This window comes from Notolepis coatsorum (genome assembly GCF_963971535.1).
Source record: "Notolepis coatsorum genome assembly, chromosome: 4".
In the NCBI taxonomy this organism is placed as follows: domain Eukaryota; kingdom Metazoa; phylum Chordata; class Actinopteri; order Aulopiformes; family Paralepididae; genus Notolepis; species Notolepis coatsorum.
The window spans coordinates 136,868-153,491 of NC_140168.1; the positions used below are offsets into that span (position 1 = coordinate 136,868).

The following is a 16,624-nucleotide window of genomic DNA, read 5'->3' on the forward strand; positions in this document are numbered from 1 at the left end:
AATGGGGGACCCTGATGTAAACAAGACAAACGTCTTTCTCTGGTCTGCATCCCCTTAACAATTGTGTGTATTGAGCCGTACTGTATTGTACCCATTCTGCAATCTGTTAATAAAGTTTTCAATCAATCAATCAATCAATCAATCAATCAATCAATCAATCAATCAATCAATCAACCAACAAGAGGAAGCTCAACAAATCATGTTAAACCCAGACTCGGCTCAAACAAGGGACTAAACACGTTTCGCAATTATGCCACATCAATGTGGAACGCCCTACCCAAAGCTGTAAAGGAATGTGAATCACTACCCACTTTCAAAAACACTCTCAAAGAGCACCTACGGGAGGCTGCAATTCGAAACTGGCCCCTACAAATGTCCAAACCCCCCCCACCCCCTCCTAATAGACAGTCTCCTCCCCACCGCATGTATATATTCTCTCCCCACCGTATGTATATTTCTCTCCCACCCACCCACCCCCTCCAAATGTACAGTCTCCTCCCCACCGTATGTATATACTCTGTCAGGATCTAGGGGTAACAGTACTGTATATTTGCATTTCGTATATGTCACAAATGTAACAGTACTGTATACCTGTATGTCATGTATGTCCCTATGCCATAAATGTCATGATGTCATGTATGTTGTGTATGTCATACATTTCTCTGGTCTGCATCCCCTTAACAATTGTATGTATTGAGCCGTACTGTATTGTACCCATTCTGCAATCTGTTCAATAAAGTGTTCAGTCATTCATTCAGGTTAACCTTCTGTCGTGTGGCAGTGAAAGGGTTAAGGCTCCTGTGAGTCTGTTTGTAAACATGCGTCAAAACCATGTGACCCTATAGCGATGACGCGCATGTTTTGCGCAACGGGCCAATCCGCGAGCGGGGGTGTGTGAGGGGGGCGGGGTTTGAATGTGGAAAAAAAGAGAATGTCGACGGATTACGAGGTTAGAGAGAAACGTCTTGAATAATAAAAAAAAATTAAAAAGACCAAAGCAATGTTGTGGCGGCGATGCTGTTGGTGGTGGTTGTGTCGTCGGCTGCTGTAGGTGAGTCATTTACAGTCATTTACAGTCCATGATGAGGATCTATTATTATTAAGCACTGGCACCATATGCCATACTGTCACACGTCACAGTGTTGATGTGTTGGAAGTTTAATAACTGCAGTGTTGTTGGCCTAATTATGAATCAGGCCCAGACCAAACCGTGATTATTATAATACAGCCTATATGTAACGTAATGGACGCGTCTACCTGAGTCTGGGTCTTAGTCTATAACTCTGTGTGATGATAGCAGTACAATTGTACAAATGTGCTGTTTATACCGTATATTATACACATGTATATATTTATATTTACTATTTGCATATGTCCAGTTACGTTACATGATATAGGCTGTAGTATAATAATAATAATAACGATTAGGTCTGGGCCCGATTCATAATTCAAAATTAATTCATCATTTAAAACTCACCTTATTGGAAGGGGAACCTCTCTCTCTGGTATTAATATCGATCTGATTGTGGAGACCTTATTGGAAGGGGAACCTCTCTCTCTGGTATTAATATAATATCGATCTGATTGTGGAGACCTTATTGGAAGGCGCTTCTCGGGGTGTTGCGCACTTCATAATAGAGCCGTTGTTGCGTAATTCGGTGTTTACCTTCAGAATAATCTTTATTCGTCGATATGCGCGTCATTATACTTTTCGATGTTTATAAGGATTTCATAAAATGTACAAAACACAAAGTTGGCTTCGGGGGGGGGGGGGGGGGCGAGTTATTAACGGGCCAGTCTGCGGGTTTATGGATAATGGACCTTGACTTTGTGAATTGTGTTCATTCTAGTTAGGATGGTATTAGCACTAGGGTGTATTTTATAGCCTGGTACAGGTAACACCATATTAGGTGCGTCATCATAACAATAACTTGAAAATAACAAATATATTGCGTTAAATGGTCATATTCTATAGCTTAATAATATGATGTTCCTGCAGCCCGTTCACATTTATATCGACTTTGTTTTTAATCTGTTGTGCCAAGTCATGCCTTGACTCGGCTCCTTCCATCCAGACGTGACGCGATGCGCACTTTTTATTACAGGATGTAAACAAACCCTTCAAGCAGTTACTCTTACTGGCCGCTTGATGGCGCAGTTTTGCAGTTTAACACCTTGAACTTGAACACGAGAACTGAAGTTAATCCAATAGGTCGAAATAAAGATCATGGGTATTAGGTGAGTGATATTATTTGGGTTATATTTTATTTCCATTATCTGAAATTAAAAAAAAATATATCTAACCCTAACTAACCTTACTGTCATGCACTTGTCATAATAAACAAACCTACACTGTAGCACTGATTAACAGATTGCAGAATGGGTACAATACAGTACAGCTCAATACACACACTTGTTAAGGGGATGCAGACCAGAGAAAGACTTTCGTCTTGTTTACATCAGGGTCCCCCATTTCAATTCATCAGGAACACACTCAACACTTTGATGAACATTGTTACTCAGCTGATAGAGTTGTATCCTTCCTGATGACTTGTCGTACAGAAATTGTAAGTCGCTTTGGATAAAAGCGTCAGCTAAATGTAAATGTAAATGTAAGAAAAAATACTGAAGAAGGTTATGAAAACTATTGTAAACTCCATAGGACACTCCACTTTAAACTCCAATGATTTCGGAGTTTGCTTTCATCAGACCAAACACAGTCCTTGATGAACACAAGTATACAAAATAGCAGATGACCATGTAGGGCGTGGTCATCTCTCAGACCAAGTATAGGACCAATTAGCTAAATCACAAGGCACACATCAATATAATGTCTTTTTTTTATCCACTTTTTCTCCCATTTTCTATATTTTCTCCCATCCCAATTTCGTATCATCCAATTCAACCCTCCCCTGTCACGGACGCTGTTTCTTGCCTCCCACAAGCCGGCTGCAATGTGGACTAAGTCATACATAGCACAAGTCCCCTCCGGTACTTGAGGTAACAGCAGTCGCATCTTTTCACCTGCGCAGCTCGATCTCTCAGTGGCGAGGAGTAACGCGTGGGAGGCTCACGCTGCCCCTGACACTTCCTGATTCTACTGCGCAGGCGCACCAACCGACCTGTAGGAGTCGCTGTCCACAACGCCCGATCCCCACCCATCAGTTTCCCACCCCCTAATACGCCCAATGTGTATTAGTACGGACGACCAGCTAAACTGAAAGCAAATGTGGACAGGCGAGCCCAGCGTCTCCAGCATTTCGTGGCGAGCGCCTTGCCCACTACGCCACGTAGCCGCCCTACATCAATATACCGTTGACATTGAGGCTAAATAGATCTGTATGCCTTGTGATTTACATGACGATTGCTCTAGGCTAGGGGTCTGATTTGTACGGATTTGTCTCAATCCAATATAATATAATATAGGCCGTTAGTGGAATGTTTGTGTATTTCTGCGCAGCGGTGAGCAGGTAAACACGACATTACTGTTCTACTGTGACTTGTTTACAACATCCAGTAATAAAACACCAATTTATTAAATTGTTGTTGATATATTTTTAAATGCATCATTAATTAGTTGATCAAATGTTCCAGATCGAATGAGATTTTCGGGAGAAAAAAAAAACCTCTGCATGGTAAACAAACAGGCAGTTATGAGTTATTTGTGAACGCTTTGTCCAATTTGCACCGAAATGTTCAGAGATGATGTCAGTTTTTTTTATGCAGAAGTACTGACATGAATTGGTTTCTAGTGACCTTATAAGGCCATGTCTTCAAGTGGAACGAGCAGTGAGACAGGCAGTGAGACGGGCAGTGAGACAGGAAGTGAGACGGGCAGTGAGACGGGCAGTGAGACAGGAAGTGAGACAGGAAGTGAGATGAGCAGTGAGACAGGAAGTGAGACAGGAAGTGAGACAGGCAGTGAGACGGGCAGTGAGACAGAAGTGAGACGGGCAGTGAGACAGGAAGTGAGACGGGCAGTGAGACAGAAAGTGAGACGAGCAGTGAGACAGGAAGTGAGACAGGAAGTGAGACAGGCAGTGAGACGGGCAGTGAGACAGGAAGTGAGACAGAAGTGAGACGGGCAGTGAGACATGAAGTGAGACAGGAAGTGAGACGAGCAGTGAGACAGGAAGTGAGACGAGCAGTGAGACGGGCAGTGAGACAGGAAGTGAGACAGGAAGTGAGACAGGAAGTGAGACGAGCAGTGAGACAGGAAGTGAGACGAGCAGTGAGACGGGCAGTGAGACAGGAAGTGAGACAGGAAGTGAGACAGGAAGTGAGACGAGCAGTGAGACAGGAAGTGAGACAGGCAGTGAGACAGGACGTGAGATGGGCAGTGAGACAGGAAGTGAGACAGGAAGTGAGACAGGAAGTGAGACAGGAAGTGAGACGAGCAGTGAGACAGGAAGTGAGACAGGAAGTGATACAGGCAGTGAGACAGGAAGTGAGACAGGAAGTGAGACGGGCAGTGAGACAGGCAGTGAGACAGGAAGTGAGATGGGCAGTGAGACAGGAAGTGAGACGAGCAGTGAGACAGGAAGTGAGACAGGAAGTGAGACAGGAAGTGATACAGGCACGTCGTCCAACTCTTTTGGTTTGGAAAGATTGGGGGGGGGGGGGTACATCACTAGATTGGGGGGGGGGGGGTACATCACTAGATTGGGGGGGGGGGTACATCACTAGATTGGGGGGTGTACATCACTAGATTGGGGGGGGTACATCACTAGAGGGGGGGGGTACATCACTAGATTGGGGGGAGGTACATCACTAGATTGGGGGGGGGGTACATCACTAGAGGGGGGGGTACATCACTAGAGGGGGGGGGGTACATCACTAGAGGGGGGGGGGTACATCACTAGATTGGGGGGGAGGTACATCACTAGATTGGGGGGGGTACATCACTAGATTGGGGGGGGTACATCACTAGAGGGGGGGGGGGTACATCACTAGAGGGGGGGGGGGTACATCACTAGATTGGGGGGAGGTACATCACTAGATTGGGGGGGTACATCACTAGATTGGGGGGAGGTACATCACTAGACTGGGGGGGGTACATCACTAGATTGGGGGGGGGGGTACATCACTAGTGGGGGGGGGGGGGTACATCACTAGAGGGGGACGACATGTTTACTAGTTTATGATCATTGTACCTGCTGTGTAATTGTTGATGACTATTTCTTATTTTACAGGTGTTGCCACCAGCCAGCTGAATTGAAAGGTAAGAGGTCACAATGATTATAATATTATATATCATAATATCATCATCATACTACCTTATAACTCTGTATTCTGTATGATAGCATGTACAATAGTGCTGTATACTGTGTATATACATTTATATATTTATATTTACAGCATATCCATATCTGTCTGAATATACCTGCTATAATCCTTCTATACACCTGCATAATATAACCCATACACCTCACTCAAGTTTCAAGTTCAAGTTTCAAGTTTCTTTAATAGTTGTCATACAGAAGTACAGAATACTTTTATACAAAATGCTTCTTACTGTTACGCTCCAGAGACTGTGCAAGACAAGATAAGTATGAAATAAAATAGTATAGCATGTAAAATAGAAGTAAAAATAGAGGTCACAGTGTTCAGTGCAGAATATAAGTAACTGAGTTACCATATAATATACAATATACTATGCAATGTACTAATATACAATACTATATAGTGCAGAGCAGAAATGGGATGAGGTACAATTTAGGTACAATTTACAGTAAGGTGTACGAGTTGTAGTGCAAATCCTTTACCAATAAATATAAAGTGTGTTTAGGTGTTCTAAAGTGTGTAAAGTGGGTGCTGCAGTGTGTTGTTTGTTTAAAGTGAGTGTGTGCGTGTAGCGTGTTAGCGTGATAGCGTGTACAGCGCGTGGCGTGGTCACAACGTGCGCATCACTGTGAACACCAACGTCCCCAGCGCCATGTCCTGTCTGCGAGGCTGTATCCTGTCTACATCGTCGTCTTGTGACGAACACAGATGTCAACAGCGATCGAGTGGGATCACATCACATCTAATGAAATGTATTTTTATAGCCCGTTGTCACATGGAATTCCCCCGTGGGCCTTTACACGTCAAGAAGAAACATCACAATAGATACAAAACAAAACCACCATCAAATCCACATATGCAACAGATGAGGAACGAATCACTAAAACCTCGCAATAGGAAGAAAAGAAAAATCACCACGTCAGGCGGTGTGGAGGAGAGAGACCTCAGAAGGGGGGTCCCCCCACAGGACGTGGAGGAGAGAGACCTCAGAGGGGGGGTCCCCCCACAGGACGTGGAGGAGAGAGACCTCAGAGGGGGGGTCCCCCCAACAGGACATGGAGGAGAGAGACCTCAGAAGGGGGGTCCCCCCAACAGGACATGGAGGAGAGAGACCTCAGAAGGGGGGTCCCCCCACAGGACGTGGAGGAGAGAGACCTCAGAGGGGGGGTCCCCCAACAGGACGTGGAGGAGAGAGACCTCAGAAGGGGGGTCCCCCCAACAGGACGTGGAGGAGAGAGACCTCAGAAGGGGGGGTCCCCCAACAGGACGTGGAGGAGAGAGACCTCAGAAGGGGGGGTCCCCCCCACAGGACGTGGAGGAGAGAGACCTCAGAGGGGGGGTCCCCCAACAGGACGTGGAGGAGAGAGACCTCAGAGGGGGGGTCCCCCAACAGGACGTGGGGGAGAGAGACCTCAGAAGGGGGGTCCCCCCACAGGACGTGGAGGAGAGAGACCTCAGAAGGGGGGTCCCCCCACAGGACGTGGAGGAGAGAGACCTCAGAAGGGGGGGTCCCCCCACAGGACGTGGAGGAGAGAGACCTCAGAAGGGGGGGTCCCCCCACACAGGACGTGGAGGAGAGAGACCTCAGAAGGGGGGTCCCCCCACAGGACGTGGAGGAGAGAGACCTCAGAAGGGGGGTCCCCCCACAGGACGTGGAGGAGAGAGACCTCAGAAGGGGGGTCCCCCCCCACAGGACGTGGAGGAGGGAGACCTCAGAAGGGGGGTCCCCACACAGGACGTGGAGGAGAGAGACCTCAGAAGGGGGGGTCCCCCCCAACAGGATGTCGGGGATAATAGAGTGTTGCTAAGGATGATAGATGGATGGAGGATAGAACAAGCAAATAATTGGAATGTATGTATATATATATATACATGTAATGAAACACATCTACATACATGGTAGCAATAGTATCTAAAGTACATAACATTTAAAAATAAAAAAATAAATATATATTTTGTCGTTTTGAATCAACCTTTTCACGACCTCGCGTGTGAGATTGGAGGTTTTGAGAACCGAGCATCGAGAACCCAGTTCTAGCTCCTGAGAACGGGCTCCAATGTTCCAATGTTCCAAAACGCAACGGAAATAAAATAACCAATCAATCAAACAAACAACATACCACTGTATATAATAATGCTCTACATACATTAGCTTCGCATATTCACTCATATCTTTGTCATACACAGTAGCCTATATCCTCCATATAGTCACATGTTTACAGTATACCGCTGTGCACTTTACTCGTCTGGTTAGATGCCAACGTAATGTCCTTGTACTCCGCACTTGTGCAATGACAATAAATCAAATCTAATCTAAAAAGTTGTTTATAAACATAACCAAACAAATGCAGTAGCCATCAATATCTTATGCCAAATGATTAGGGCCTATTACAAAAAAAATTAAAAAAAGAAAAAAATAATTGTATCAATGAACAAGTCTGAGTCCTCGTCTGCACCTGCCGAGTCCGAATACAATCAGTGCTCAAGTCCAAGTCGAGTCACGAGTCCTGAACATCAGCCCAGGACTCGGACCCGAGTCCTACAACACTGCCTGCAACTTCTTCTTTACCGTCATGTTGTACAGAATGGATCTAGAGACCGGATCTCCTCCTCCTGGAGAAGCCTGTAGAACCGACCACCTCAGATCAATACTCTGCGTGTACAACTCTCCTCGGGACGAACACGCTTTGATCTCCCCGATCCTTTACATTCCCCATATAGCTCGGGAAGAAAGCTGATTCTTTTACCAATAGTCCGCTCTCCCGGTCCTGTAAGATGAAGCCGATGGGGGGGGGGGGGGGGGGGGTCAGAACATCATATTTTGTAGAGACCACTTCAGGGTGCAACAGTTGCTGCCATGTGAAGTACTGGAGGAAAACGTAGACCTGTAACATGAAGACCTGTAACGTGAAGATGATGGCAGGTTTACCTGTAACCTGTAACATGTAGATGATATATAGATATTTTCTCATGGTTTTTCATGTTATTACATTAAAAACAAACTTTTTGTTAGAGGATTTTTTTTATATGCCACCCGAACAGGGATTTATGACCTTTTAGTCATAAAAAAAAATCCCTTTTTCGCGTAAATTTTTTGTATAAAATGTTCAAAAAATTTGGATGAGTGATATATCAAAAAATCCTCTAACAGAAAGTTGTGGTATATGGATAGGAGGAAACGTGGCCAGTTTGGTGTGTGGAGGTACTAGAGAAGTTGAGATTCTTTGTTTTATGTGTAATAAAAACTCATAGAATCTCATTTTGAGAAAAACGCCTTTAAAGTTTTGTATTGTCTGTAAATCAGGCTATGTATGACATATCAACAAACCATTTGGCACAAAGAAGCAGGATATAGATATGAATAAAGGTGGAAAGTTTGGTGTGTGTAGATGCTAGGGAAATGGTACTGTACATGTCTACCCTTTGGGAAAACGCCCTCAAAGTTCTGTATTGTAAAATTCCATAAATCTTTTTTTTTAACCCGCTATTTACAAACACAACACCCAATCAAACCATTAGTAATAGACAACCTAAACACATGCCTGATAACTGAATAACATAATAACATAATAATAATAATGATGTAGTAGTAGTAACAGTGTAGTAACAAACAACACAACCGATTACTGTACCCCCTAATAGGCAAAAAAAACATTTGAATAGATATCACTATGAAACTTTCCCAGTTTGTTATGTACATATAAACTAATAAAAAATATATTGCAAGTTTTCTGAATTTTATGTTTATATATGCAAACGAGGCACTTCCCCATTCAATATGTGCACATTTTATGGATGCAATCAGGCTAAATGAAGCAAAATAAGAAACTAAATGTGTTTTTTTGACGTTTTCTTGTCACTAGTTTGAAAGAAGACATGTAAAGGGGCAACATTATACAAAAATCTCAAAATGTCCCCAAAATCAGGAAAATGGTATTTTAGGTGGGTGGTCTCCCCTTTAAACATCGAGTTCCTCAGCAGAGCATGGCAGGTGGGGGGGGGGGGGGGGGGGCATCACAAACAAACAGCTGGCACTAGTCCGTCTTGGGAGCTTAACCCTTTCACTGCAGGTAACTATAAGATGTATTCTTCTTCCTGCTCCTTTTGTCCATGGAATGACTATTTATGATTTTTTTTAATGAAGAAACTATGATTGTATTATTCCATGTGGCAAATAAAAACTCTGAACTGAAAAAAACTCTGAACTGAACTGCCACACGACAGAAGGTTAGCCCTTTACTATCACACAACCGACGGCGATGCTCCATCATTAGCATCATTAGCTCCGCAAATGCGGAGCTAATGATGCTAATGATGGAGCATCGCCGTCGGTTGTGTGATAGTAAAGGCTAACCTTCTGTATTGTCACAGTGAAAGGGTTAACCGGCTGTCGTGTGCAGTGAAAGGGTTAAGGAGGATCCTAAATGCATCATTATGCGACCTGCAGGTTTTTTTCATTTCTGCTGTGCTATAATTACACCCGAGGTGGGCAGTATAACATGGAGTACAATAGGCTCTGAACAGGCTTATTTTCACATGATCTGTACACATATAACACGTTGAGTGTTCAAGGTGGCGATGTCTCTGAGTCTATCGGCTGACGAGACGTCACAGGGCTCATCGTGGCACGAAGCGCTCTCTTCTCTACGTCTCTCCCGGTCCGGTGTGTGTAGAACACTCTGGGTCACAGGGCTCATCGTGGCATGAAGCGCTCTCTTCTCTACGTCTCTCCCGGTCCGGTGTGTGTAGAACACTCTGGGTCACAGGGCTCATCGTGGCACGAAGCGCTCTCTTCTCTACGTCTCTCCCGGTCCGGTGTGTGTAGAACACTCTGGGTCACAGGCTCATCGTGGCACGAAGCGCTCTCATCTCTACGTCTCTCCCGGTCCGGTGTGTGTAGAACACTCTGGGTCACAGGGCTCATCGTGGGCACGAAGCGCTCTCTTCTCTACGTCTCTCCCGGTCCGGTGTGTGTAGAACACTCTGGGTCACAGGGCTCATCGTGGCACGAAGCGCTCTCTTCTCTACGTCTCTCCCGGTCCGGTGTGTGAGAACACTCTGGGTCACAGGGCTCATCGTGGCATGAAGCGCTCTCTTCTCTACGTCTCTCCCGGTCCGGTGTGTGTAGAACACTCTGGGTCACAGGGCTCATCGTGGCACGAAGCGCTCTCTTCTCTACGTCTCTCCCGGTCCGGTGTGTGTAGAACACTCTGGGTCACAGGGCTCATCGTGGCCACGAAGCGCTCTCATCTCTACGTCTCTCCCGGTCCGGTGTGTGTAGAACACTCTGGGTCACAGGGCTCATCGTGGCACGAAGCGCTCTCTTCTCTACGTCTCTCCGGTCCGGTGTGTGTAGAACACTCTGGGTCACAGGGCTCATCGTGGCACGAAGCGCTCTCTTCTCTACGTCTCTCCCGGTCCGGTGTGTGTAGAACACTCTGGGTCACAGGGCTCATCGTGGCACGAAGCGCTCTCTTCTCTACGTCTCTCCCGGTCCGGTGTGTGTAGAACACTCTGGGTCACAGGGCTCATCGTGGCACGAGCGCTCTCTTCTCTACGTCTCTCCCGGTCCGGTGTGTTAGAACACTCTGGGTCACAGGGCTCATCGTGGCACGAAGCGCTTCTTCTCTACGTCTCTCCTGGTCCGGTTGTGTAGAACACTCTGGGTCACAGGGCTCATCGTGGCACGAAGCGCTCTCTTCTCTACGTCTCTCCCGGTCCGGTGTGTGTAGAACACTCTGGGTCACAGGGCTCATCGTGGCACGAAGCGCTCTCTTCTCTACGTCTCTCCTGGTCCGGTGTGTGGTAGAACACTCTGGGTCACAGGGCTCATCGTGGCATGAAGCGCTCTCTTCTTTACGTCTCTCCTGGTCCGGACTCTGGGTCACAGGGCTCATCGTGGCACGAAGCGCTCTCTTCTCTACGTCTCTCCCGGTCCGGTGTGTAGAACACTCTGGGTCACAGGGCTCATCGTGGCACGAACGCTCTCTTCTCTACGTCTCTCCTGGTCCGGTGTGTGTAGAACACTCTGGGTCACAGGGCTCATCGTGGCACGAAGCGCTCTCTTCTCTACGTCTCTCCCGGTCCGGTGTGTGTAGAACACTCTGGGTCACAGGGCTCATCGTGGCATGAAGCGCTCTCTTCTTTACGTCTCTCCTGGTCCGACTCTGGGTCACAGGGCTCATCGTGGCACGAAGCGCTCTCTTCTCTACGTCTCTCCTGGTCCGGTGTGTGTAGAACACTCTGGGTCACAGGGCTCATCGTGGCACGAAGCGCTCTCTTCTCTACGTCTCTCCTGGTCCGGTGTGTGTAGAACACTCTGGGTCACAGGGCTCATCGTGGCACGAAGCGCTCTCTTTCTCTACGTCTCTCCCGGTCCGGTGTGTGTAGAACACTCTGGGTCACAGGGCTCATCGTGGCACAAAGCGCTCTCTTCTCTACGTCTCTCCTGGTCCGGTGTGTGTAGAACACTCTGGGTCACGCCACGCCGGGCCCGATCCCCCCTCTCCTCCGGGCTCCCTCCCTCCCTCCCTCCTGCCGGAGTCGGCCTTGGCGTATACCGCGTATAGGACGGTTGCCATAGCGCCACCGGGGCGGGGGGGGGGGGGGGGGGGGGGGCGCGGGAGTCACGGCGCTCTGCAAGGAAGTGTTAATAATACATCTCGTTTGTCAGGGGAACTCCCCCCGACTTGCAAATGTTTCACGGGCAACGTGAGACTTGGGGGAAAAAGAAAAAGCTCTGCGCCCGTCTGAAGAGGCCATTGTTCCCGCGGTGCCGTCGGTACAGTTGGTACAGTAAGGTACAGGACACGAGCAGGAGCCGGTGCCGTCGGTACAGTAAGGTACAGTACAGTGCAGGAGCCGGTACAGTAAGGTACAGTAAGGTACAGTAAGGTACAGTAAGGTACAGTAAGGTACAGGACACCAGCAGGAGCCTCTTTTCCTTTCTCCTTCCTTCTATCTTCATATCCCTCTCATCGCCGTCTCATTTACATAAGAAACGAAGGGCGTCTCTGAGCGAGTTATGTGAACCATCAGATAGTGCCGTCAGACCCGCGTCTTGAAATACACCGTGAATCATTAACCGAGCCCCAAAAAACAGACTATTTTAAGACGAAGAACGCGCTCCCTTAAAGACACAGGGTCACAGGGCTCATCGTGGCACAAGCGCTCTCCGGTAAACCGGGTACACAACCTACATAACACCCCCCCCCCCCCCCCCCCGATGCGGAAGAACGCAGAGAGCTTAGTCAAGTCAAGAGTTTTATTTGTCACGGCATACAAGTATACAATGAATGCGGGTGGTCTTGCCCGCGACGATGTGCAATACAGTGGTACAACATATAATAGAATCCAATAAAAAACAACATTGTGCAATAAACAGGTAACAGGTAACATAGTGGGACATCTCGGTATCTGTACATAGTTATTTACAGAGCATATAGGACATGCTAGGTAGCTTTAGTAGTGCAATACACTGTTCCTGTTGCTATACTAATTTAAAGTGTCCTTTCCTTTGGCCATAAGTGTGTGTGTGTGCGGCATGAGTGTGTGCCCGCTCATGTAAAGTGTTAAAGTGGCTGCTAGTGTGTGAGCGTGCACAGCGTGCGTGTCGTGTGTGTTCTCGTGTGTGCTTGTGTGTGGATAGTTCAGTGTTCTGTGGCGCTCAATGTTCATTGTTCAAGGGCTCTGATGGCCTGGGGGAAGAAGCTGAGCCTAAGTCTCTCTGTCCTAGTAGCTGGGGTTCGCAGGCGTCTGCCTGACCTCAGCAGCTGGAACAGGCTGTTGTTGGGGTGATGAGGGTCTTTCATTATCCGGCTCTGGATTTGCACCTCTTGTTGTATAGAACCTGCAGGGGAGGTAGTGCAATACCCGTGGTATGCTCGGCTGAGCACACCACTCTCTGTAGGCCTTCTTGTCCTGTGCCGTGCTGTTCCATACCAGCCAGTGATGTTTCCGGTCAAGATGCTCTCTACAGCTCCTGAGTAGAAGGACTGGAGTATCTTCCCCGATACTCTGAACGTCCTTAACTGTCTCAGGTGGTAGAGGCGCTGTTCGCCTTCTTTACTACTGTGTCTATGTGTGTTGACCATGTCAGATCCTCTGAGATGTGGACCCCCAGGTACTTGAAGCTGCTCACCCTGTCCACGGTAGCCCCGTTAATCATCAGTGGTGTGTGTGTCTCCTGCTGTCCTCTCCTATAATCCACGATCAGCTCCTTGGTTTTACCAATGTTCAGGAGCAGGCTGTTGTCCTGGCACCAGCGTTCCAGTACCTCAACCTCCTCCCGGTAGGCCTTCTCGTCGTTGTCCGAGATCAGCCCACCACCACCGTGTCGTCTGCGAACTTCACTATGGAGTTGGAGCTGAACTTGGCCACACAATTGTGTGTGTAGAGTGAGTACAGCAGGGGGCTTAGCATGAATTCCTGGTTTGGGGCCTCCGGTTTAACGGACCCGACAAAAGAGAGACCGCACAGGGTATCTGTTGCGTGTGATGCAACCCTGCGATGTGCCTTTAAAACCCAGCGGGCTGTCAGGTGATCGAGGAGGTGGAGTCTGAGCCCACCTGGGCTCACAGAGGGAGGAGCATGTGAGTGTGTCTTTAACTGAGAGGCGAGCACTGGGAAGAGGAGGGAGGGAGAGGGAGAGAGGGAGGGAGGAGGGAGAGAGAGAGAGGGAGGGAGGGAGGGAGAGAGGGATGAGGGAGAGAGAGGGGAAGAGAGAGAGGGAGGGTGGAGGGAGGGAGGGAGGGGAGGGAGAGAGGGAGGGGGAGGAGAGGGAGAGAGGGAGGGGGAGGGAGGATGAGGGAGAGAGGAGGGAGGGAGGGGAGGGGGGGAGGGAGAGAGAGGGAGGGGGAGGGAGCAGAGAGAGGGAGGGAGGAGGGAGGGAGGAGGAGGAGAGAAGAGAGAGGGAGGGGGAGAGAGAGAGGGAGGGGGAGAGAGAGGAGAGGGAGAGAGAGAAGGAGAGGGAGGGAGAGCAAGGGGGAGAGAGAGAGGGAGGGAGGAGAGAGAGAGGGAGGGGGAGAGAGGGAAGAGAGAGAGAGGGGGAGGGAGGCGGAGAGAGAGGAGAGATAGAGAGGGAGGGGGGAGAGAGAGGGGGAGAGAGGGGAGGGAGGGGGAGAGAGAGAGGAGGGAGAGAGGAGGGAGAGAGGGAGAGGGAAGGAGAGAGAGGGAGGGGGAGAGAGAGAGGGAGGGAGAGAGAGAGAAGGGGAGAGGGAGAGAGAGAGAGAGGGAAGGAGAGAGAGGGAGGGGAGAGAGGAGAGAGAGAGAGAGAGAGAGGGAGGGAGAGAGAGAGAGACCCAATTAAAAGAGGACATAGGGGGGAAATGGGGACACGGCAGCGTCATAGAGTGTGTGTTTGGGAAGGAGGGAGGGGGGAGGGGGGGGTGTTAACTGCAGTCCTGCGCTCCTCTCTCTGTGCAGCCGGCGTATGGTTGTTGTTGTTCTGTGTTGTGTTGAGTTGTGTTGTGATGAGTTGTGTTGTTCTGTGTTGTGTTGAGTTTTTTGTGTTTGTGTGTGTTGGTGTGTGTGTTGTGTTTTGTGTTTGTTGTGTGAGTTGTGTTGTTTGAGTTGTGTTGTTCTGTGTGTGTTGAGTTGTGTTGTGTGTGTTGAGTTGTGTGTGTGTGTGTGTGTGTGTTTGTGTTGTTCGTGTTGTGTGTGTTGAGTTGTGTGTGTGTGTGTGTTGTGTGTGTTTTGTGTGTTGTGTGTGTGTGTTGTTCTGTGTTGTGTGAGTTTGTGTTGTGTTGTTGTTCTGTGTTGTGTGTTCTGTGTTGTGTTGAGTTGTGTTGTGTTGAGTTGTGTTGTGTTGAGTTGTGTTGTTCTGTGTTGTGTTAGTTGTGTTGTGTTGAGTTGTGTTGTTCTGTGTTGTGTTGAGTTGTGTTGTGTTGTGTTGAGTTGTGTCGTCTGGAAGCCGTGTTCTGTGTGGCCACAACAACAACAACAACAACAACAGAGAAAAGAGCAGAGAGCAGAGCATTAAGTGCTGCGTCACACTGAGAGGAGAGGAACGAGGAAGAGCGCGGTCATGCTCTCTCTCTGCTCTCTCGCCCGCGCGTCTCGCTCGCCCGACTTTCTGCTGTGTGTTGTGTGTGTTGTGTCACGTGACGCGGTCGACGTGTGACGTCCGGTTTCCGTTCTTTTTTCTTTCTTTTTTACGTACGTATGTCAGTTTCGAACCGGCGCGTCGGCGAGAGAGAGAGAGAGAGAGAGAGAGAGATTCTGCTGTTACAGAGAGGAAGAGAGAGAGAGAGAGAGAGAGAGAGAGAGAGAGAGAGAGAGAGAGAGAGAGAGATTCTGCTGTTACAGAGAGAGAGAGAGAGAGAGAGAGAGAGAGAGGAGAGAGAGAGATTCTGCTGTTACAGAGAGAGAGAGAGAGAGAGAGAGAGAGAGAGAGAGAGAGAGAGATTCTGCTGTTACAGAGAGAGAGAGAGAGAGAGAGAGAGAGAGAGAGAGAGAGAGAGAGAGAACCTGAGTCAGAGAGAGAGAGAGAGAGAGAGAGAGAGAGAGAGGGAGCACCTGAGTCAGAGAGAGAGAGAGAGATTTTTGGATTAGTTGCTACGTCACTCTTTCACGCCGGGGGGGAAACAGAAGCTAAGACAACAGAAGCCCAGAGTCATCGGGAACTCAACCAGAGGAACTCAACCAGAGGTTGGACACAGTCGTTTTTCGGACAACATTGGCTTCCTCCTCTTCCTCCCCTCCTCCTCCTCCTCCTCCTCCTCCTCCTCCTCCTCCTCCTCCTCCCCTCCTCCTCCTCCTCCTCCTCCTCCTCCCTCTCCCTTTCTTCTCGCTAGTTTTGATCTGTCGTTACTCTCTCTGTGTGTGTGTGTGTGTGTGTTGTGTGTGTGTGTGTGTGTGTAGGTCCAGCGGGCTGGCAGCACAGAGGTTCTATGCGGACGCTGACGATGTGACACATTACCGCCGTGTCTGGGACTTGGTTGTTTGATGGCATGGTAAGGTGCGTTTGTGGGGGGGGGGGGGGGGGGGGGGAAGGGGTTAACAAAAAGAATATTCCGGAACGCTCTCTCGCCATCGAGCTGAAGCGCCGTCTCTCTCTCGGGGACATTAACGTGAACAAGTGCGCAGATGGGAATGTGTGAATGTGACCTCACTCGCCGTCTTGCCCACGTCGTAAAGTAACGCCGATATATACGTCACGCACTACGGCGCGGGAGCGGGTCACACACGCCACGGCGCTTCTCGTCGTGCGGAAACGCCTTGTTTGTGCTGCGCGAGGCTCGTCGGGCCGCGTTCAGACGATACCGTTTGTTTGATATGTGCCTGTGTTGTGGGTTTCTTGCTACTCGTGGTTTCAGAGAGAGAGAGAGAGATGAGAGAGGGG

The 16,624-nt window shown here is 48.7% G+C and overlaps 1 long non-coding RNA gene across 1 annotated transcript; it reads left to right on the forward strand.

The window, feature by feature from the left end:
- Positions 1–929: 929 nt before the first annotated feature.
- Positions 930–16,213, forward strand: LOC311226804. The gene is made up of 3 exons (XR_014619549.1): positions 930–1,051; positions 5,193–5,221; positions 16,144–16,213. It is a non-coding gene; the product is annotated as an uncharacterized lncRNA (long non-coding RNA).
- Positions 16,214–16,624: the final 411 nt, after the last annotated feature.